The sequence below is a fragment of the Puma concolor genome, chromosome C2 (assembly GCF_028749965.1).
Source record: "Puma concolor isolate L17-30 chromosome C2, mPumCon1.1.hap2, whole genome shotgun sequence".
Classification (NCBI taxonomy): Eukaryota; Metazoa; Chordata; class Mammalia; order Carnivora; family Felidae; genus Puma; species Puma concolor.
In genome coordinates, this window is record NC_141675.1 from 9,851,465 (window position 1) to 9,860,814 (window position 9,350).

The following is a 9,350-nucleotide window of genomic DNA, read 5'->3' on the forward strand; positions in this document are numbered from 1 at the left end:
CAGCTTGTCTGGAGCTTATCTCTTCCTGGAGTCATTTACTAAAGTCTGTAGATGATCTCCAACTTCTGAAATACTCTGATATTTTGCTGGTCTGCCCCTAAGTGCTGCGTCACTGGTCACATGATCTGGCCCCAAGTCGACAGGGAGAGGTATTTTAACGGACTATATTTGCCCCTGAGTGTAAAAGCCCTGCCAGTATCCCCTGCTGGGATCAGGGGGTCCTCACTTCTTCCCACGCCACCTCAATTCAGCTGCTTCCACATGGGAAGCTCTGGTATGTTGCAGCCCATTCCCAAACCCCACTTCTGTATGAATCAGAATGAGAGAAGCCAGATTCAGAAATACACTAAATACTTTGCATACATAATCTCACTTAATTCTCAGAACAACCTGGTGAGAGGGGACTATTTTCTATTCCTCTCCTCATTTGACAAGTGAGAAAATTTAAGTGCAGAGAGATGTCACAACCGGCCCAAAAGTCACACGTAGCAAATGGCAAAGGCAGGACTTGGATCCAGGCAACTGGAGTCCAGATCTAAGTGCTTCATCTCTGTGCTCCTGCTTCTGGTTATAAGGAACAGAAAAGAAAGTAGAAAAAAAAAAAAAAAAACAAGTAGAACTGTAGCTGGTTATTCCATTCATCTATTGCGGCTTAGGTAGCCATTCCAAACGGAATAGCTTACACTAATGGCAGTCATTTATTTTTCTCACAAATCTGCAATTTGGGTTCAGCAGGGATGGCTTGTCTCTGCTGCTCATGGAATCAACTGGGACAGCTGGGCTGAGGCAGGAAGCTCTACTTCCCATGTGGTTCAGTCATATTGCAAGTAGGATGGCGCTCGTTGGTGGTTTCTCTCCACACGGGCCTTTCTATGGGCAGCTTGGGCTTCCCCTCAACATGGGGGCTTGGTTACAAAAGCAAGCACCTCTTGAGAAAAGAGTGTAAGCTTCCAGTTTCTTAAGGTCTGAGGGTGGAAAATGGCATAATGTAACTTCCACTTATGTTAATAGTCATGCGATAACTAATTAACAGACACCCCCTCCCCACCTCTTAAGAAGAAGGTCAAAGAATTTGGAGGCCATATTTTAAATCTACCGTATTTGCTTAAGCAGAGGGTGAAGTTTATTGGAAGTAGTCATGGTACCTCATGGATTCCAGAAGAAGGGCAGGAACCAACAAAAAACCCAGATGCATCAGCACTAAGAGCAATTTCCTTAGATGTTTCCGGAACTGTGCCATCAAAGTGACTCAGTCTACCTGTCCTCTAGCCTCTGTGCTTCTCACTGCAAAATCCCAAACTCTTCAAAAAGTAATCAGAGTATCACACTGGGGTCAGGTGCCGACCCCGGATTCATCACTTGTGGCCAAAGGCCTAAGCCTGCACTTCAGACACACTTTTCCAAAGGAGGGAAATGTTTAATGCCCTGTTTTACAGGTGGGTAAACTGGAGTTCAATGAGTGTAAGTCATTTACCTGTGAGTTGTAGCAAAGTCCCACTGAGCCCTGCTAAGCTTAAATTGGGTGGGCCCTATGACTTGCAGACATAAGAGAGAAAAATGAATACCTACTGTTAGAGTCCACTGACATCTGGATAGTTTGTCATATGGCATTATGGTGGCAAGAGATTACGACCAATGTTGGATCTTTCCAGCTCTTTAAACTATCCCTTGACCATCTTTATAAATGCCTACTTCAAGACCTAGACAAAATCTTGAATTTGTCTTTCTCAGATTTCAGTACTTCAATCCGCATGAATTCATTTAAAGAAAGTTTTTTTTAATGAGTTAACTAAACCAAGAGATTATTTAAGAATTTCATAATAATGAGAAAGGGATGAGGTAGGCCATTTTCTTTGCTGGCTGTATAGAACAATCAAAGCCAACTGGCTTAAAATTGGCGTATGATTCTGAACTTTAAAAGAAGCTGGAAAAAATGAAAGCCAACATTGAAGAAAGAATGCATCTAGAAGAAGCCAGAATTTATTGCTGGGATAATAAATTAGAAATTTCTGGAAGGAAAACCTATCTGAAATGACAAAAGTGACCCCAAATCACAAGTATTTTAAATTCCAGAGCTCACAGGAAAGCTTAAGCGATTTACTGACTTTTTTGCCAGTTCCCATTTCATTGGGCAGAGATCACTGTAGTAGATAAAATTCTACAGAAATAAACCTGCCTTTGCCAAAAGAAATAGTAATATAAACTGTTATTTACATTTGCCCTTCAAAATACCTCCTGAAGGCTGAGTTCTGGTCACAGGCTTTCATTAGAATCCAAATGGATTACACTCAGATTTGTGCTTCTTATTCTAAGGCACATAAAGCTAACATTTGGGGCTTTCTTCCAGGGAAAAGAAACATCCTCCAGATCACAGTGTATTCTAACAAGCACTTTAAAAGTTTTAGAAATGTCAATTGTTGCAAACAGGGCTAGCCAATTACATTCCAACAAGCAGAAGGAATAGGAAAACAGATCCAACTCAGAGAATACATCTCAGTCACCTACTCTGTGCCAGGAGTGGTGCTCAATGTTGCACTTACAAAGCCTTTTACTGATAGCAATAACCAATACTTTTTGACTATGCAACATCCCAATGGCTGACCCATGTTCTTATTTCCTTGCTCAACAAGTTTTAGAAAGGTATTCCTTCATCACTGAATGTACTAAATTTGCCCACAGCAGACAGCATACAAATTGTGTGTGTGTGTGTGTGTGTGTGTGTGTGTGTGTGTGTGTGTGTAATCTTTGTAGACAGTTTTAGTGCCAGGGAAGAGATAGCCTTGGACAAATCATCATTTACCAGGCTTTTACTCTACTCACAATTATATGTCATGCAGATATTTCATTATCAAGAAAATTATTATTGCTATAATTGAGATAATACTAGCTAGAACTTCTTGACTGTCTAACGTGTACTGTGTCCTGTGTACATCTCATATAATCCTCATATAACCCCAATTATTACATTAGTTTTCCAATTTCCCTAAAATTGTTCCAGTATTTTTTTTAGATCAGGAAACTGAGGCTCAGAAAAGTGACCACCTTTCAGGAGTTTCCATGACTAGTAAGTCGTAGGGCTGGAACTAGAGCCCAAATCTACTGAACCCAAGGTCCCTGCTCTAAACCACCTCCCTAAACTGCCCCAATTTTAGTTTAAAGGAATTTTTTAAATATACAAACTTTCCCAGCAGAAGAGATAACTTGACAGCATATTAAAAGTGAGACAGCAGATGGGTCTATGGCAACTGACTGAGAGTGCTCCCAGAAAGCGAAACTTCCATCAGCAGCAGAGCAAATGCAGCCTGGCTTGCCCCTCAGAGGGAGGCCAGGAATGACTGCCACTGGTTACTCTGGGGGTCTGGGGAAAGAAAGGGCTACATGGCCCATAGGCTGCTTAAGAATCAGTTAAAGTCCACCTCTCCTTTCCCACTCCATGCAGCCAGTGCTTGCCCCTCCCACCTCCCAGAAAACTGTCATTCTGTTATCTGGGGAGGGCAAGACAGGGTTTTTGGATTGAGGACATCAGACACAGTTCAGAGTGGGAGTACCATACCACAAACAGGGCGTTTCAATAAACAATTATATACTGGACAACTGAGCCCCAGCCCAGTCCTCAACTTTCCTCCCAAAGTAGCTCTAAGAATGGGTAGCCAGGCTCATCCACTCTAGGTAGGAGGCTCCACAGCCTTCTCTGGGGACGACGACCAGCCTAAGAAGGCAGATTTGAAGACCTGACTTCAGTGATGCCCACAAGGAAACAGCCCAGGCAGACCACCCTGTGGTGAAGCCCATCGTTTCCAAGAACAGTCCACCCATGGCCTTCAAGCTTCCAATCAGCTCCTTGCTGTCCCACTCTTAACATGAACCAATGAGCAGGGATCAATATACATTTGAGAAAAGACTTTAAATGAAATAAATAAATAAATAAATAAATAAATAAATAAATAAATAAATTTTTATGGAGGAGATACTCTACTACCAAAGAAACTAACAACAAAATCCACCATAGAAAAATACATAATGCATATTCAAAACAAGAACAGGGTATTAGAAGAAAAGGAAGGAAGGAAGGAAGGAAGGAAGGAAGGAAGGAAAGAAAGAAAAAGTGAAAGGAAAGAAAAAGAGAGGGAGAGCGGAAGGAAGGAAGAGAGAGAGAGAAAAGGAACATTTAGAGAACAAATAAAGTCCTTGAAAGTTAAAAAGCATGACAATATAAATGAAAAAATCAATAGAAGTTCTGGAAGAAAGAAGGTGAGAAATATTCTAGAAAGTAAAGGAAAAAATCAAAGAGAAAAAAATGGGAAAAAATATTAAATGAATGAATGACAAATACAAGATGCACAGCATCCATATAACAGGAAGGCCAGGAAGAGAAAGCAAGGAAATCAGAAAACAAGAAATGCTCTACAAAATAATCTAAGACAATTGCCCAGAACTGAAGAACATAGATTCCCAGATTGAAAGGTTCTATTATATTGGATCTTTAGGTACTTGAGGCATGTCATCATGAAACTTCAGAATACTGAGACTATCCTACAACCCTCCAGAAAGAAAATACAGGTCACATACAAAGAACCAGAATCAGAAGGGCTTCAGAGTAACCAAAAGCAATGTAATCAATATTATAAAGGAAAATTGTTTTTGATCTAGAACTCTACACCCAACCATAATATCAACCAGTGTCAGGGTGGAACAAAAACATTTTCAGGGGCGCCTGGGTGGCTCAGTCGGTTAAGTGTCCGACTTCAGCTCAGGTCATGATCTTGTGGTTCACGAGTTCGAGCCCCACGTGGGGCTCTGTGCTGACAGCTCAGAGCCTGAAGCCTGCTTCTGATTCTGTGTCTCCCTCTCTCTCTGACCCTCCCCCCATTCATGTTCTGTCTCTCTCTGTCTCAAAAATAAATAAACGTGTTAAAAAAATTAAAAAAAAAAAAACATTTTCAGACACACACAGTCTCAAAAAATTTCAAAAAAAGTCCCATGCACTCTTTCTAAGAAAGCTTATGGAGGATGTGCTCCAATAAAACAAGCAAATAAACCAAGAAAGAGGAAGGCATGGGCTTTAGGAAACAAAGGATCTAACCCAGGAGCGAGGCAAAAGTGATGGTGGTAAAGGGAAATTTCAGAACAGTAAGTGTGCAGGAGACAAAATACCATATTGACTAGAGCAGTCAGAAGGCACCAGGGGAGAGATTTCCTTAAGAGAAACTGAAGGAAAATCTAGTGGATCTGCCCATTCTGAGAGGAGAATTGGACAACTGGGGGAATGATGGGGGCTGAACGAGTGAAGTACACAGGAAACTAAGCAAACAAAGAAGCAAACACAGACAACAATTCACTAAAGAGGAGAGCACTTTGTTCAGGAAAGAGAAGTAATCATAGTATATTCCATGGCTCAGCTATGAAAAGCATTTTCATAGGATGATGGAGACCAAATGTTGAAAGAACCCAAATTATAATTGGATCATATTTGGTAGGATGGGGGTCATGGGGACCCTGTGTGTGTGGTGGGGATAAAGGAGCAAAAGAGAATCAAACCCCAATCTCCCTAGTGCCAGGAAACCCCCAATTTCACACAAACCAAGAAGCAAGATAATAGCATATTCTTCAGAGAATGGGCCGTAGATACAAAACCATCAGCTGAAAGAATTAAACCTGTTGCTGTTGTTGTTTTTCTTGAGGAAGGTGGGAAACACGAGGGCTGATTTTCACAGCCAGACCTATTTTGCTCTTTAAATCAGGAACTTATATAACACGATGTAAAAATGAATAATTTAAAAAAACAATTAAACTTCATTCACTTAAATGTTTTTCACTGCAACGAGTACTTAACAAATTAGCCTAATTAAGTCAGATCTCTCAGGATTTGTACAGCCCTTTTCGTCTCTCTCCAAGTAAATGAATGTCTCATGCAAGAAGAGATAGTTTAACAAGCAGTACACCCACTTCTGCGTTCTCCCCTGGGTTGCAGGAGCGAGGGGGCTGAGAGGTGGGATGCAGGTGCAACGTGGGCTTCGCCACTGAGCTACATTCACAGAGATTTCAAAGGCAGAAAGGAGGTAACAGACTCTCCTTCATCTGGAATGGTGCATGTGGGGACTCATCAGGCCAGAGTTGCTGCTGCAGCCTACATTGTCCCCTTCCAGTAGCCTCACTCAAGGCTGCATTGCTACTGGGAATTGGCTGCAAGTTGCAGACGTGTTAGTGGAAGGCAGCAAATTTCTGCCTCCTGGAACCCCAACTGCAGTGGCGGACCAGGAGGTGGCGGACTTGGGTCCATTAGCTCTTCCAGCAACTAATTCCATGAAACCTCGGGAGAGCCTTGATAGAGTCACAGCTTAGTGCCCTAGGGCTTCGAAGCAAAGCTGTGCTCTATTCCAGAAGTAACGGCTTTCCTTTTGAGAAGCAGCTTGTCCATTGCTACTAGGGCTGACTGTAGGAGACCAAGTGACCATGTAATCTGAACTGCTCATTGTGAACCAGATGCTGTCTGATTGTCCAAGCTGCAAAGGTGGCTTTGTGTGTGCAGCAGCGTATCGTCACCGAGTAAAAGCGACAGACCTGATATTGGGCTCGCTCAGGTCCTGAAAGCGTAAGAAAGCTGCTTCAGCAGGTGCTCAGTCTCAGATTCCTATGGTCCCTCCACTCCCTCCAGCCTCACCTATGGCTTTGTGGGGAGTCCTTGATGACCAGGTGATTGAGGAAGAAAAACCTGGGAGCTAGACTGGGAGTTATGGATGGGTCTACACAGGGTGCTGCACCTACTAGATGTAGACTACTATAGCATCGTACAGAGAGAAATCTCCCTGAGGGCAGAATTTTAAGCAATATGGTGAGTTGGTCCCTGAAAAGAAAGATGGATGGTCAGAGGTAGAACTCTATGGTGATTCAGGAAGTACTAAGGGTTTGGCTGGATGATCAGAGATTCAGGAGAACAAAAATGGAAGACTGGTAACAAAGAGATCCAAGAAAGAGATGTGCAGACAGACCTCTTGGAATGGGTACAGAGTGCAAGGATATCTCTGTCCTGGGTGAATGCTCATCACAGAGCACCTGTGGGAGAGGAGACTTTCAATAATCTGGTTAACAAAAAGAGATGCGGATGTCAGCAGCCTCTTTACCAGTCACACCTGATGGGCAAGCACAGTGGCTATGGTATCAGGGATGGAGTTCGTGCAGGTCCTCAACAACATGGGTTTGTGTCTCTTTCCCAAAATTGACCTTCACAACCTACCAATAGAAGAGACCACTACTGATGCCCCTGATATAACACCATTGCCCAGAAGAACCAGCTGGGCCACTGGGGGAAGGTGGATTACCCTGGACCTCTCCCAGCATGGCAGGAGCAGCTGGAATATTTTCCTGTCCTACCTGCAATGTTTCTGTCAGCTCCACCATCCGTAGGCTTAAAAAAGCCTTATTCATTGTCATGGTATTTGCATACACAGGTTAATACTAAATGATCTAGATCGTATGCCTATCTCCAGACAAATGACCCTTGCCCAGTGGTATAGAATGTACTAATTAAAGACAAGTGATTCACTTTGGAACAGGATGAATCAACCTGTCAGCATTAGTTAGTAAAATAATTAGATTGGTGGTTTGTACCTACTTCTGATAGCAGGGCAGGTTTGAATGGTTAAGGCTGATCACATAGCTAAAGCCTGCTTATATGACCAGCTTACTAGAAGATACCCTACCAGAAGCAGGCTTCCTGGTATTTGAGGTGCTTCATACTCCTGGAGACTTGTGCATCCTATGCGGCCCAGAAATTTGAGGACAAAGAAGTCTGTGCCTGAGACCTCTGGGTTCCTTTGTATTCATATTTATTTTCTACTGCTGCTGTGATGTATGTACAGATGTCTATTATATAGTCAAATGGAGATGTAGAATAGGGAATTTGAAGTTTTGAGGGGAAATATTGGGAAGGAATATGCATATTTGGAAGCCATAAGCATACTGATGAATATTGATGTTATTTAACATGGGAGTAGATAAAAACAGAGAAGAGGCCTGAAGATTGAGCCTGGGTCCCACCAACACTGACCAGAGGAGAGATACCAATAAAGGAGGAGAAGAAAGAGTCACCTATGAGATGGGAGAAGCACCAACAATGTATGGTGGCCCAATGACAGTGAATTTAGTGTTTTAAGAAGGAAAGAGTGATCAACAGTGTCACACACTGCTGAGAGCAAGATGTGGTTTGAGAATCGATCATAGGGTCTGGCAATATGGAGACCCTCTATAACCACAACAGATGTGTTTCCAAGGAGTTGGATTAAGGAAAGAATAGACATTAATGCAGAGAAGATAGGGAACTTACACAATTCTTTTGAGGACCGTTTGAAGAAATGGCAGGAAATGAGAGGTCACAAGAGGGATCTTTTTTTAATGGGAGAAATTACAATATGTTTTTATGAGGATGAAAGCAATCAAGTAGGGAAGACAAAATGTGATAGTGCAGTATCACTTGTCTCTTGTACAGTCTGAGAGTAAGTGAGAGGGGGGTGGTATCCAGGACCCAAATGGAGAGGTTGGCCTTAGCGGGGAGCATCAGCAGTTCATCCATGAGCACAGAAGGGAGGGAGGAGCGTGTGGGGGCAGGTGTGATGGGAGCCTGCAGATGGTCTTATCTGAAGTCTTCTATTTCCTCCGTGAAATAGGAAGCAACATCATCCGTTAAGAGGGTGGATTAGGGAGGAGATGTTGGAGGTTTAACGAGAGAGGAGAAAGTGTGAAATAGATTGGAAATGCAAAGGCCCACTTGATAATGGTTGGCAAGAGTTTAAAATGACACCAGTCAACATGGTGTTGTGGGGGTTTTTACCCCTCTTCCCTAAATATGTAGAACTACTTGGGCACAAATATAGAGCAGGTGAAGAGTCGAATTTACCTGAGGTTGAGTAGCCAGGTGAGTATATCAGAGAGAGGAAAGAGGAGCAAGGGAGATGAGGATTCATGCTGACATCACAATGGCGGCCCTGGAATCTAAGCAAGAGCAAGAGACAAGTGAGGACATGGGGAAGGTGAGGGGCAGAGCAAGGCTGAGAGGGTCAATCCTTTGATATCCCAGTAGAATCAAAAAATTGTCAGAGTTAGAGACCTGTTGGAGGGAACGCCATGGAAAGATACGAGGTAGTGTTCCACGAGTTTGGTGTTAAGATGAAGGCTCTGAAGATGGCAAAGCTACTAGTCATTACAAGGCCGAGGCATGGCCACGGGGGTCATGAAGTGAGGTCAAGACCAAGATCTTTGCAAGCAATGCCCTTGAGGAGCTGACATGTTGGGGTGCTGGTGGCTTATCTACAAAAACACTAAGGCCACTGAGAATGACGATCTTAGCTGTGGTG

General features: G+C 43.0%; 1 long non-coding RNA gene across 1 annotated transcript; it reads right to left on the reverse strand.

The window, feature by feature from the left end:
• Positions 1–681: 681 nt before the first annotated feature.
• On the reverse strand, positions 682–8,955 carry LOC147577082 (uncharacterized). Its single transcript, XR_015255739.1, has 2 exons — positions 8,894–8,955; positions 682–965 (listed from the first exon to the last, which is right to left on the reverse strand). It is a non-coding gene; the product is annotated as an uncharacterized LOC147577082 (long non-coding RNA).
• Positions 8,956–9,350: the final 395 nt, after the last annotated feature.